Here is a 12,893-nt window from a genome sequence, read left to right as displayed (position 1 = left end):
GTGGGAATTAAAAAATTTCAAAAGATACAGCATACAGGTGACAATTTAATAGGGATTCAATTTTGCACCACAAGGGTAATGTTAAACACTAAATACTACCTATGGAAACTATTCCACCGTACACGATTTTCATTTTCTCCAAAAAAAAAAACCCTAATTATTTACCTGTTGTTCATCGGAGGGTCATCTCTTTAATCGTATCCTGTGGAAAAGTTGCCTCCAAAATTAACAAGTGGCAAATAGTTCAGGGGTTATTTCCGTAACTTATCATTTACTATTCATAGTTTGACTATGAATAGTAATATATAAGAAATGTGAAATAATAATGGACGGAGACTTTGACTAATATATATGAATTAGAAGATGGAGGCGCATCAATTTTGGTCATAAATGGAGGCGCCACACATTGCCAACCTTTTGACCATAAATAGTAATATATATATCTATTTGTTATTCTAATTTGGTAGGCGCAAATTCTTTGGACGGCATATGTAGTTCAATTCGTTTGGTATTCCTTTGGCTATAAATAGCCTAACCCATTTCATTACAACATAACCCCACGAACCAAATCAAATATATATATATATATATATATATATATATATATATATATATTGATACACCACCGTATATTTTAGCTTTCCCACTCTATTTGTAATCTCTTTCATAATCCCTGTAAACACTGCAAATTATAGTGAATTGTTTCTCGGCTTCCTCTGCCCGTGGTTTTTTCCCGATTTGGGTTTCCACGTAAATTCCTGTGTCTCTATTCTATTTATTTTATTCGTATTTCGTTGTGATTATTACGCTTTGATAATTTTTGATCCCATTCCGCATTGAGCTAATATTATTTAAGTCAATTTGGATCCGTCGTATTTTACAACAATTGGTATCAGAGCATCCAGGTTGTGATATTAGCTCGTTGGGATCATTTTATCAAGTAATTAATCATGTCTTCGGTAAAATACGATATTCCACTACTGGATCGTAACACCCGATTTCCGTTGTGGCAAGTAAAGATGAGAGACATTCTCATTCAGATGGATTTACACAAGGCGCTCTTGGGTTTCAATATGATGCCCGATACATGGACCGAAGAAGAAAAGGAGATGAAAGATCTGAAGGCTTTATCCCAGATTCGTTTGCACTTGTCAAACGATGTTTTGCAAGATGTTCTAAAAGAAACGTCAGCGGCTTCTTTATGGCTAAAGTTGGAGCAACTGTTGATGACCAAGAGCTTACCAAACAAGTTGCATTTGAAGCAACGGTTGTTCAATCTCAAGATGATTGAAGGAGGCTCTTTAGCTGAACATATATCCACATTTAAAGAGTTAGTAAATAACTTAGAGAATATGGATGTTCAGTATGAAGATGAAGACTTGGCTCTATTCTTACTATCGTCGTTGCCAGAATCCTATAGCCATTTTCGTGATACTATTATCTATAGCCGTGACACTCTAGTTTTAGATGAAGTCTATACAGGTTTGGATTCCAAAGAGAAGATGAAGCATATTACTGGTGGTGGTTCAAGTGATGCTAAAGCCGAAGGTTTGAATGCCAGAGGAAGAACAACAGAGAGAAGTAGAACTTCTCAATCTTCCAACAGAACCAGATCCAAGTCAAAAGGCAAACGAAAGTTTTGCAACTATTGTCACAAGAAGGGACATGTGCTTGAAGAATGCTTCAAGTTGAAGAATAAAGAAAAAGAGAAGACGGCAGCAAATGGCAAACAAGCTAGCACTTCGGGTGAAGCCGATGTAGCTGAGGTTGAAGGTATTGGAGAACTTTTGACAGTTTATTCAGATAAACTGGATTCCACTGGTGATTGGATACTCGACTCTGGTTGTACTTTTCATATGTGTCACAACAAAAGTTGGTTTTACACATTTGAAAAGGTTAACCAGGGCTATGTGTTGATGGGTAACAATACTACATGTCCAGTTCTTGGACATGGTTCAGTCAGGATCCGTATGTTTGACGGAGTTATTCGAACCATGGGGGATGTTAGATATGTTCCTGACCTCAGAAGAAACTTGTTATCTCTCAGTTCCTTTGACAAAAAGGGATACGAGTTTGCTGGTAAAGGTGGAGTTCTCAGGGTATTCAAAGACGGTTCCGACAAACTGAGAGCCAAACGAAAAACCTCAGATCTTTACTTTCTTGACGGGCAAACAATTTCGAGTGATGCTGTTGTTGTTTCAAAGTCTCTTTCTGATCCAGGTCAGTCCCGTCTTTGGCACCTTCGACTCGGCCATATGAGTTTTCAAGGCATGTTAGAATTGAGTCGAAGAGGTTTACTTGGTCAACAAAAGATTATTGATTTGGATTTCTGTGAAGACTGTGTATATGGCAAGGCAAAACGAGTAAGGTTTGCAAGTGGTATCCATACAACGAAAGGACCACTTGATTATGTTCACTCAGATTTGTGGGGACCGGCTCGAGTTGCTTCAAAAGGTGGAGCTATTTATATGCTCACTATTATTGATGATTTCTCCAGGAAGGTGCGGTCTTTCTTCTTAAAACATAAAGGAGACGTTTTCTCTACCTTCAGAAATTGGAAAGTTCAGGTTGAAAAACAATCAGGTCTGGTGTTAAAGTATCTTCGTACGGATAATGGACTTGAGTTTTGCTCAGAAGAGTTTAATGTCTATTGTCAAAAGGAAGGCATTACTCGACATCGCACAGTAGTCCATTCACCTCAACAAAATGGTGTAGCTGAAAGGATGAATCGCACCATTATGGAGAAGGTCCGGTGTATGCTTTCTAATTCCAAATTGCCAAAGTCTTTTTGGGCGGAGGCTGCTTCGACTGCTTGCTATGTTATCAACCGATCACCGTCACGAGCAATCGAGAAGAAAACTCCGTTTGAGTTATGGTCCGATAAACCTGCAAATTATTCAGATTTAAAACCATTCGGATGTCCAGCGTATGCACGAGTTGACAATGGGAAGCTAGAACCAAGAGCAATCAAATGCTTTTTTCTTGGGTACAATCAAGGTGTAAATGGTTACAAGTTATGGAGCTATGATTTGAAGAAAATTATCATCTCAAGAGATGTTACTTTTGATGAGTCTGCTATAATTCAACCAGTTGCTGACTCTTCTAAAAGAACAGATGCATCAGATGTATCATCCGAAGCAAATAAAGAGAATGCTCAAATAGAGGTGGAGCTTCCTACTTCACCTACCACTAATCAGAGTACAAATCAGCATCAAGATTCTTCTTCGTCGGATGAGCATGTTGTTGGTGAAGATTCAACACCTTCACAACCACAAGCTACTACTCCAAGCATTGCAAGAGATAGACCGAGAAGACAGATTATTCCTCCGAAGAGGTATGCTGAATCTGATTTGGTTGCCTATGCTTTTATTGTTGCTGATAATATTGAGTTCGCAACGGAGCCTACGAATTATGACGAGGCTATCGAATCTGAAGACTCAAATGATTGGATGCTCGCTATGCAAAATGAGATGGAATCTTTGCAGTGAAACAGTACTTGGAATTTAGTTCCTATTCTGAAAGGGAAGAGACCAGTTAAATGCAAATGGGTCTACAAGATCAAGGAACCTGTCAACCCAAATGATAAACCAAGATACAAAGCTCGGTTAGTAGCTAAAGGCTACAGTCAGATTCCTGGTATTAATTACACTGACATTTATTCCCCAGTTGTCAAACATACTTCCATTCGTGTATTGTTTGTTGGATTAGTGTCTAAGTCCATAACTATTTTGGTATGTACTTGACCCAATGGTGCATGGTCCTTTTGGGTTGCCTTCACCAAAGCAACTTGATAGGATGAACTATGGAGATAAAGGATTAATTATGATTTATTAATATATTATGAGAATAATATATTAAAGGAGAAATCATATTGTTTAATTAATATTAGTCAAGAATTAATTGATAATTAATTTTGTGGCTAAAAGAGATTAATTAAACTTAAGGGACTGGAACTGTAATTATAAGATAATTGCATTTGGGCTATGGATCACCTTGGAATAATAGGTTGGACGAATTCTATGGGGAAACCCATTAGAAATCGCCCAAGGGATATTCTAAAAGGGTCAATGGGCTGCTTAGGGCTTAAGCAGTCAGATTAGGGTTTCCTAGTTGAAAACCCTAATAGCCTACATGTATATATAGTACCCTTAAGCCCCAAAAACGTGGTGAAGAGTTCCACTAGGGTTTCTGGACGTTTTGGGCAGCCTCCTCTTTCTTCATTCTTCATCCTCTTGCTCTTGGTGTTTGTGATCCATTAGAGGAGTGACACTTGTGACTCTAAGCTTTCTAAAGCCATTACAAGGAGGATTTGAGATTGTTATTGCTACATAACAATTAAGGTATGATCTAAACCCTAATTCATATGTTAATATTGATTATCACATGCTAGATCTAGGGTTTAAAGTCTTGGATGAATTGCATGTACAATAGAGAAACCTAGATCCAAGCATTAGGGTTTGTATGAGCACATAGGATGTTCTTATGGCCTAAACCCATCAGTGGTATCAGAGCCTTGATTGGTTTCTATTGTATTGATGCCTTGGTTATTTGTTCAAGCTTCAAAATCGATTTTTTTGGCTCCCTGACTGATGAACTCGGCGAGTTCCAATGTGGACTCGGCGAGTTGCTCCAACTCGGCGAGTCCATAGAGGAACTCGGCGAGTTCGAGCGTCAGAAAGAGGGAAATTTGGGATTTCTTACTGTTTTGCTTGAGGATACTTGCCTTAATTGTTTTGGATCTTTAATATTCGAATTTTATCTTATATTTGAGAATATCCTTGATTAAACAAAAGATAATTACCAATTGATTAGATAATAACTTCCTTATATGATTAAAGATTAATTATTTGTATTAATTGGGTAACTTATCTTGCAAGAAATTGAAATTAGGTCAAATTTAGATAATCATTAAATTAATTGTTTAATTTAAATTATTTGCTATTTGATCCTTGTGTTTTTGAAATGTTTCAAATACTTGCCCTCAAGTTTTGGAATTTAAATTTTGATTAAAAGGTTTGATTTGAAATATTTAAATTCTAAACCCTAATGTTTTGAAATGTTTCAAAACTTGCCCTCAAGTTTTGGAATTTAAAAGTTGATTAAAAGTTTAATTTAGAAATGTTAGATTCTAAAACCCTAGTATTGTTTTTGAAAAGTTCAAATCACACCCTTATGGTTTTATTAAATTAATTAAGTGTATAATTAAAAGAGAGTTAATAAATCCATAGTGATATGGTTTACATTTAATTAAAAGTATGTTTTATTAAATTAGACCACCTAGTATTTTAAAAGTGTAAAATACACCCTATACTATATATAACATTAAGAGTCTAGTATTATATATATGAGTAAACAGTCAGTCTTACCGTTAGTAGGCCTCATTCACGAAGCTAGTCTATAAGGGGTGTTTAAGGAAATTGCCTATAAAATGGCGATTGAATGGGTATCCACTCTTACCCACCGCACTCTTGACTAGTGGAGGGTCGTTAGCCGAACGGGTAGGATAGGACAGAAACCTTCCATTATAAGTATAATGAAGTACAAAAGTAACTAAATGCTTTTACAAAATTCCCAATCTTAGTTACTTTAGGCAAAAGTGAATTGATGCAATTCCATGAAATTACACTTTGTGCCCTTGCGAAAACGTTAGTGGAGCGTGTGTGGTTAACCGGCACACTAAATGGTTCTAAGCAAAGGTAGCAAAGGGTGACTCATTGTTTGTCATAGTTCGGTGGAGCGTGTGTGGTTAACCGGCACATCGAATAGGTGACTGTAACATTTGAGGGCACCATGTAAGTTTGCATGGTTATTCACACCCTGTTTTGTGATCCTCGGCATCCCAGTCACAAATCGAGGGGCATATCGAGATTTAAACATGCCATTGAAATGTTCAATGAATCTCAAAAGATCTAGGAATTTTCAATAGATTTAAAACTTAAATTTTTTTTTTTTCGTTTTTCATGGTGGAAATTAGTGAATCGTCATTCACTTACCTTCAAATGTTCTGCAATTTGGGTTACGGCATCCCTCTCCCAAGTTGTAGAGTATTGTGTTGGGTCCTAGCCTTAATATCTCATTTGGGTGATTTATTAAGGACTCAATCAATCAACTAACTTGAATTTTTCTCCCGTTTTGTAGATGTCAAAGTATGACAACTATGGTCTTCCCAAATCCCGTGGAAAAAGCTTTTCACATGAAGATGATATTCCACGATTCGATCGAGGAACACGAGATCATGCTTCACTTCCTCCACCTCCTCCTATTGTTCTCCCTAACCCACAAGTTCAAAAGGTTGAAAAGTTCAAACTCACTCAAGCCCTTTTGGCAAGTAAACATGAAGAAGGAAAGTCAGTGTGTGCACACGTCCTAGAGATGAAGTCGCACATTGATAAGTTAAGAATGTTGGGGTCTGTTGTCTGTGAGGAGCTGGCTGTTGACTGGGTTCTTCAGTCACTTCCTGACTCATATAGTGAGTTCGTAAGAGAGTACTATATGATGAACTACGACGTAACCCTCATCGATCTCACCTATATGCTTATTGCTGCTGAATCAGCAATGATTTGGAGCACTGGAAAAGCAAAGTTGATTGGTGGATCTGCCTTCCAGACCTCTATGGATATAGACAATGGCAACGAAAGGCATGCCATGATCGAAAAGTTTGATCATAAGAGAAAGCAAAGTCAGAAGTAGTTCCGTGTGTTGTTCCAAAATAGTCAATTTGCTTTTATTGCCAAGAGAAGGGGCATTGGAGACGAAGCTGCCTTATTTACCTAAGAGATCTAAGAGATGGGAGAGTCAAAACGTATGGCTCTACTTTAGGTAAAATCCATTAACTAACTCTTTTAAGTTCCTATTCTAGATTCTTAATACATGATGTGATAAGATTACATTTCGATGTTTTGTAGGATCAAAGAAAAGAGAGGAAGCTTAAGGGAAGAAGTGAGCGGAATCTAATCGTGAAGAAATGGATTTCGATCGCATTACTTGAAGATTAGAATCTTGAGCTACTACTTGGAGTTGGAATAAGATTGCTAAGAAATATGTATTAACATAGGTTTTCAATTGAATTGCATTGTAAGGACAAATTTTTCCGCAATAATATAAATTTTGATTTTATATTATTTATTTATCCTTGCAATGGCGTGTATGAAAAAATTGATGTAAGTTTCTATTATTAGCAATAATGGATTTGATTCTTAATTATGTTATTTGTGCAAAGGTCAAGAATTTACCAAATAGGGAAAGTTTCTCATCGCCCAAGTTTCAATTGGACAGAAACTTGGAATCATACAACTTGGTTGCATGATGAATGAGAAATTTCATATTTGGAAATTAGACTAATTCATTGACAAAGTGTCAAGTGAAGAACTAGGAGATCGAGTACACAAGGTTGTGTGTTGATCAAGTCCATCACAAGAGTAACAAAGATATTCGTCATGATTTACTAAGGTTAAGTAAATATGATTATACTTATGAGATTAAGTGTAATTCTCAATTGATTGAAAGAGTTTCAATAAATAGCAGAACGAATAAGAAGAATCAAGTAGGCAGAAAGATAAAAGTTTCTCTATTCTAAGAAGAAGGGAGAGTACCTTTTTATTATGTTTTATGATAGGTCTTAATGATTAAGAACCATATCTCAATTGATCCTCTAAGTGAGTCTTAGTGCAATTGTATGTTTGAGAAGAGGAATCAAGAATTGAAGAAATGGTTAAATCAAGAAGTCAATCATACTTCGTTCCAAAACCAAGTCTTAGAGTTAAGATTGTGAATTGAGTGACAAGTCTTAAGAAGGTTTATAACATTCATCAAATGTGAAATTTGAAAAGGTTTTCTTATTCTTGCACAATTGGAAAGTTGTGATGTCTTGGATAAGACAAAGACCAACTAGGGCCAATTTAGTGAAGTGTTTTGTCTTGATAAAAACTACACTAACTCTTGAATATTTGTTTGTCGAGAAATGTTTATTGACAAAAGAATCTTATATGTCAAGGAGTCAGTGGGAGTCTTAATGGTCTTGAAAAGTTTCAAGAACTAATCGAGAATAAACCTTATCGATCATCACTAGCACACGACTTGAGGTTTACAACCTATCGTGTTGACATTATTTTATTTCTGTGCCATTCCAATCAAGTTAATTATGCATGTGAGTTCTATGAGTTCTCATTTGAACGCATAAAAGGCAAGCACCTTGATCAATGAAAAGTACGTTGATATGAAAGGGTGAGCTGCTTAACTACTTGGAAGACATGGTGGGCACTCGTGTTACCATAAGGCAAGAAATCAAGATTGAGAAAGTCCAGTCCATATGAGTTTGGATTTGTCGCAAACTTTGGTTTTGACAAATTCGCATGGATAGGAACACATACACCATTAAAATCTAAGTGTCATAAGATTCCCTCCTTCATGAAAATGACTGTGAGGAAATGCTTTCACTAAGAGAGATTTTAAGAAGATAATGATTGTGAAATTGTATTCTCGAATTCTATTATGGTTACGACATCCCTTTCCATAATTCGATTGTGAGATTTGGCAATTAGTCTGGATTGTTTAGACACACATATGAGTTATCTAAGGCAAAGGTGTATAAGTTTAAGAAGCTTAGATAAAGGATTATCAAAGCATTAGGTATTAGAAATATGAACTTCAGAAATTCAATAAGTATTGTTTTCTGGAAGTTCAGTTGTTTTCTAAAACATGTCAAAGCTAGTGGGAGCATAAGTGTTATGCTTATATGATAATAATCATCATGATAGTGGGAGCATAAATGTTGTGCTTGTATGATTATTAAGGCAAGTATTGCAAGTTAGCAATATTAATTATAGAAAACAAGAGTCATACTTTGCAAAGTCGTAAGGGTTGAATAGTTGTTTTGCTATAATTAAGGGAGAGAATATTGTATTTTGTTTCAAAATCTAAAGCTTAGATTGAGAAATTTTAATAAATTTAGTCAAAGAATACATAGTGTGTTCTTAAATTTCGATTATGATTACGGCATCCCTCTTCATAGTTCGAATTGTAAGAACGAGACACATAAAATATTATGGCAGAAGATGGATAAAGCATCATATCTTTATGTAAGACATTATGCATCGTGTTCCATACGCTTCGGGTATAGGATCGATTGCAAGTGCTATAATATTTGACCATTCTAAAATTTTCAAAAATGTCTAGCGCATTTAGAGGGAAAAAGGACTAGAATTGGTTTTGACTAAAATAATTAAACAACTATCAAAGGACGATCCAAAGCTCGTTGAGGATTGATCGCTTGTGAGTAGTTGGAAGTATGGTATTGGATGACATTATTATGAATAGATAAGATTCTATTTAGAATGAATTGTCATATGGCAAATATGGAAATGTTTCCATATTGGGAGTTGGATATTGAGAATCTGTATCTAGATTAGAAACTTTTATGCAAGAAGGATGTTCAAAGGAATGTACTTTGAGTGAGAGACATCATATCTATAGAATTGTTTCTGATAGAGATTGGCCGAGTCTTGATGATTTTGAGCTGTGACTTTACGAAAGAATCATTGCATTAAAATGTTAGAATCTAGCATAAGTAACAAGAATTTGATATTCTTATACTTGTGATAAGGATTGGGAGTTGTGAAATGAATATGATTGGAAATGTGTTCATTTGATCTATTTCACAAAGAAAGGACCATAGGTAAACATTGTGTGCATGCTGAGAGCATGGGACAAGTGTAGTAATAATTCAAGTAAGAAGTTGATTACTCGAAATAACAAATAATGAGTAATCAATATGGTGATTTAATAAAATGTTTTATTTATACCCAGAGTTTGGGGCCATATGGGATTAGTATTATTCTTGTGTTTCACTTTGCATGTTTTGACTTCCTGAATAATTAAATTATTTCAGAATAATCAAATTATTCGAATAGTCCACAGTCGTTCATATGTTGGAAGTAGGTATGAATGAAGACTGTCATGAATTGGTTTGTAGATTGTCTAAAGTGTATTAGACATAAGCAAATGTTTGCTGCAACGTTCATGAGTGCTTATGAATATGATTTGAGCATTGGATTAAACCCACGCTCACTTGGATCACTTCATGGATTTTATCACGAGTGACTGGTGAGACGATAATATCTTATATTCTTGAAACCGAGATGTGTGAGTTGTATCTTGTGAGTCGGTTACACATTGATAATATGTAAACGCACCAGTAACTTGGTGTCATAAAACATATTGTTGTGTGTGATTCGGTAAGTGAGTGCAAGCAAGCATTGAATCAAAGTTTATCCGTTCCTTTTATCCAAAGTAGGATGAAAGCGATATCTGTGGGCCCCTCGATGATTTAGTGATGACACCTAAGCGCTTGGCCAAGCCGGGACTAATTTGATGTGTTCAATTGTAGTCTGTTGTCAGTCGTCATAAATCGGAAATCGGGAAACAACACATAGACAGAGATAATGATTTAAATCCATGTCTCAGTCTATACGATATCTAGAATGGAGGAATATATGATCCCTTATCTAAAGGACACGCTTCTGATAGGATCAGAGTTGACAGCGGTTTTTGAAAGCTACGATTGCAGATCAGGATCTGAAGTCATACGCAGAATAGTTATTAGACTTATCCAAGTGGGAGACTGTTGGATTAGTGTCTAAGTCCATAACTATTTTGGTATGTACTTGACCCGATGGTGCATGGTCCTTTTGGGTTGCCTTCACCAAAGCAACTTGATAGGATAAACTATGGAGAGAAATGATTAATTATGATTTATTAATATATTATGAGAATAATATATTAAAGGAGAAATCATATTGTTTAATTAATATTAGTCAATAATTAATTGATAATTAATTTTGTGGCTAAAAGAGATTAATTAAACTTAAGGGACTGGAACTGTAATTATAAGATAATTGCATTTGGGCTATGGATCACCTTGGAATAATAGGTTGGACGAATTCTATGGGGAAACCCATTAGAAATCGCCCAAGGGATATTCTAAAAGGGTCCATGGGCTGCTTAGGGCTTAAGCAGTCAGATTAGGGTTTCCTAGTTGAAAACCCTAATAGCCTACATGTATATATAGTACCCTTAAGCCCCAAAAACGTGGTGAAGAGTTCCACTAGGGTTTTTGGACGTTTTGGGCAGCCTCCTCTTTCTTCATTCTTCATCCTCTTGCTCTTGGTGTTTGTGAGCCATTAGAGGAGTGACACTTGTGACTCTAAGCTTTCTAAAGCCATTACAAGGAGGATTTGAGATTGTTATTGCTACATAACAATTAAGGTATGATCTAAACCCTAATTCATATGTTAATATTGATTATCACATGCTAGATCTAGGGTTTAAAGTCTTGGATGAATTGCATGTACAATAGAGAAACCTAGATCCAAGCATTAGGGTTTGTATGAGCACATAGGATGTTCTTATGGCCTAAACCCATCATTGTTGGGGTTGGTTGCTTCTAACGATTTTGAGTTAGAACAACTTGATGTCACTACAGCTTTCCTAAATGGTGAGCTTGAGGAAGAGATTTTTATGCAACAACCTGAAGGTTTTGCAGTTCCTGGAAAGGAGAACTACGTATGCAATTGAACAAATCTCTTTATGGCCTCAAGCAGTCTCCTAGACAATGGTACAAGAGGTTCGATTCTTTCATGACCAGTCACAAATTCAGCAGCGAAAGATATGAAGGAGATTCAGAAGTTAAAAGACCAGTTGAAAGCTGAATTTGAAATGAAGGACTTAGGAGCTGCCAAAAAGATTTTAGGTATGGAAATTATTCGTGACAGGAAGTCTAGGATCTTGCATCTTTCTCAGAAAAGTTATATTGAGAAAGTCCTAAGACGCTTCAGTATGCACGAAGCAAAGTCTGTCAACACACCTTTTGCAGGTCATTTCAAGCTATCATCCGCTTTGAGTCCTACTAATGAGACTGATATGGCTTACATGGCACGTGTTCCATACTCTAGTGCTGTTGGATCTTTGATGTATGCTATGATCTGCACGCGCCCTGATTTGGCTTATGTTGTTAGCATGGTTAGTAGATACATGGCGAACCCGGGGAAAGAACACTGGAAAGCAGTACAGTGGATTTTTCGTTATTTACGCGGTACGTCTTCTATGTGTTTACGTTTTGGTAAATCTAACACTGGGATGTTCGGATATGTTGATTCAGATTATGGCAAAGATTTGGATAAACGAAGATCAATTACAGGGTATGTGTTTACTCTAAATGGTTGTGCTATTAGTTGGAAAGCCCAGTTACAGTCTACAGTTGCCTTGTCTTCTACCGAGGCAGAGTACATGGCGATTACAGAAGCAGTTAAGGAATATATCTGGTTGAAGGGGTTATTTGGAGAACTCGATGATAGAATAAAGGTGACCACGGTTTTCTGTGACAACCAGAGTGCTATCTTCTTGAGTAAAGATCAAATGTTTCATGACCGAACAAAGCATATTGATATTCGTTATCATTTTGTGCGGGATATCATTGAAAAAGGTGATTGTGTTGTGGACAAGATTCATACAGATTATAATCCCGCTGATATGTTCACTAAAAGTCTTCCTATAGCCAAGTTCAAATTATGTTTGGACATGATGGGTGTTTCTGATCGCAGTTGAGCCTGAAGGCTCGTGGTGGAGGAAGTATTATTTATTTTTCGGAAACAATTTTTCTCTATATAAAATTGCAGGTTCTTATGGAAGTTTTAGAGTTTGATGAGCTATAGGTTTTGACTAATCGTAAAGCATGACTTGCTTAATTTTGATGTCAAGGTGGAGATTGTGGAAAAGTTGCCTCCAAAATTAGCAAGTGGCAAATAGTTCAGGGGTTATTTCTGTAACTTATCATTTACTATTCATAGTTTGACTATGAATAGTAATATATAAGAAATGTGAAATAATAATGGACGGAG

The sequence above is a fragment of the Lactuca virosa genome, chromosome 9, assembly GCF_052849685.1.
Source record: "Lactuca virosa cultivar CGN04683 chromosome 9, Lactuca_virosa_CGN04683_v6, whole genome shotgun sequence".
NCBI classification, from domain to species: Eukaryota; Viridiplantae; Streptophyta; class Magnoliopsida; order Asterales; family Asteraceae; genus Lactuca; species Lactuca virosa.
The sequence above is the reverse complement of the archived record's forward strand: the minus strand, read 5'-3'. Positions refer to the sequence as shown.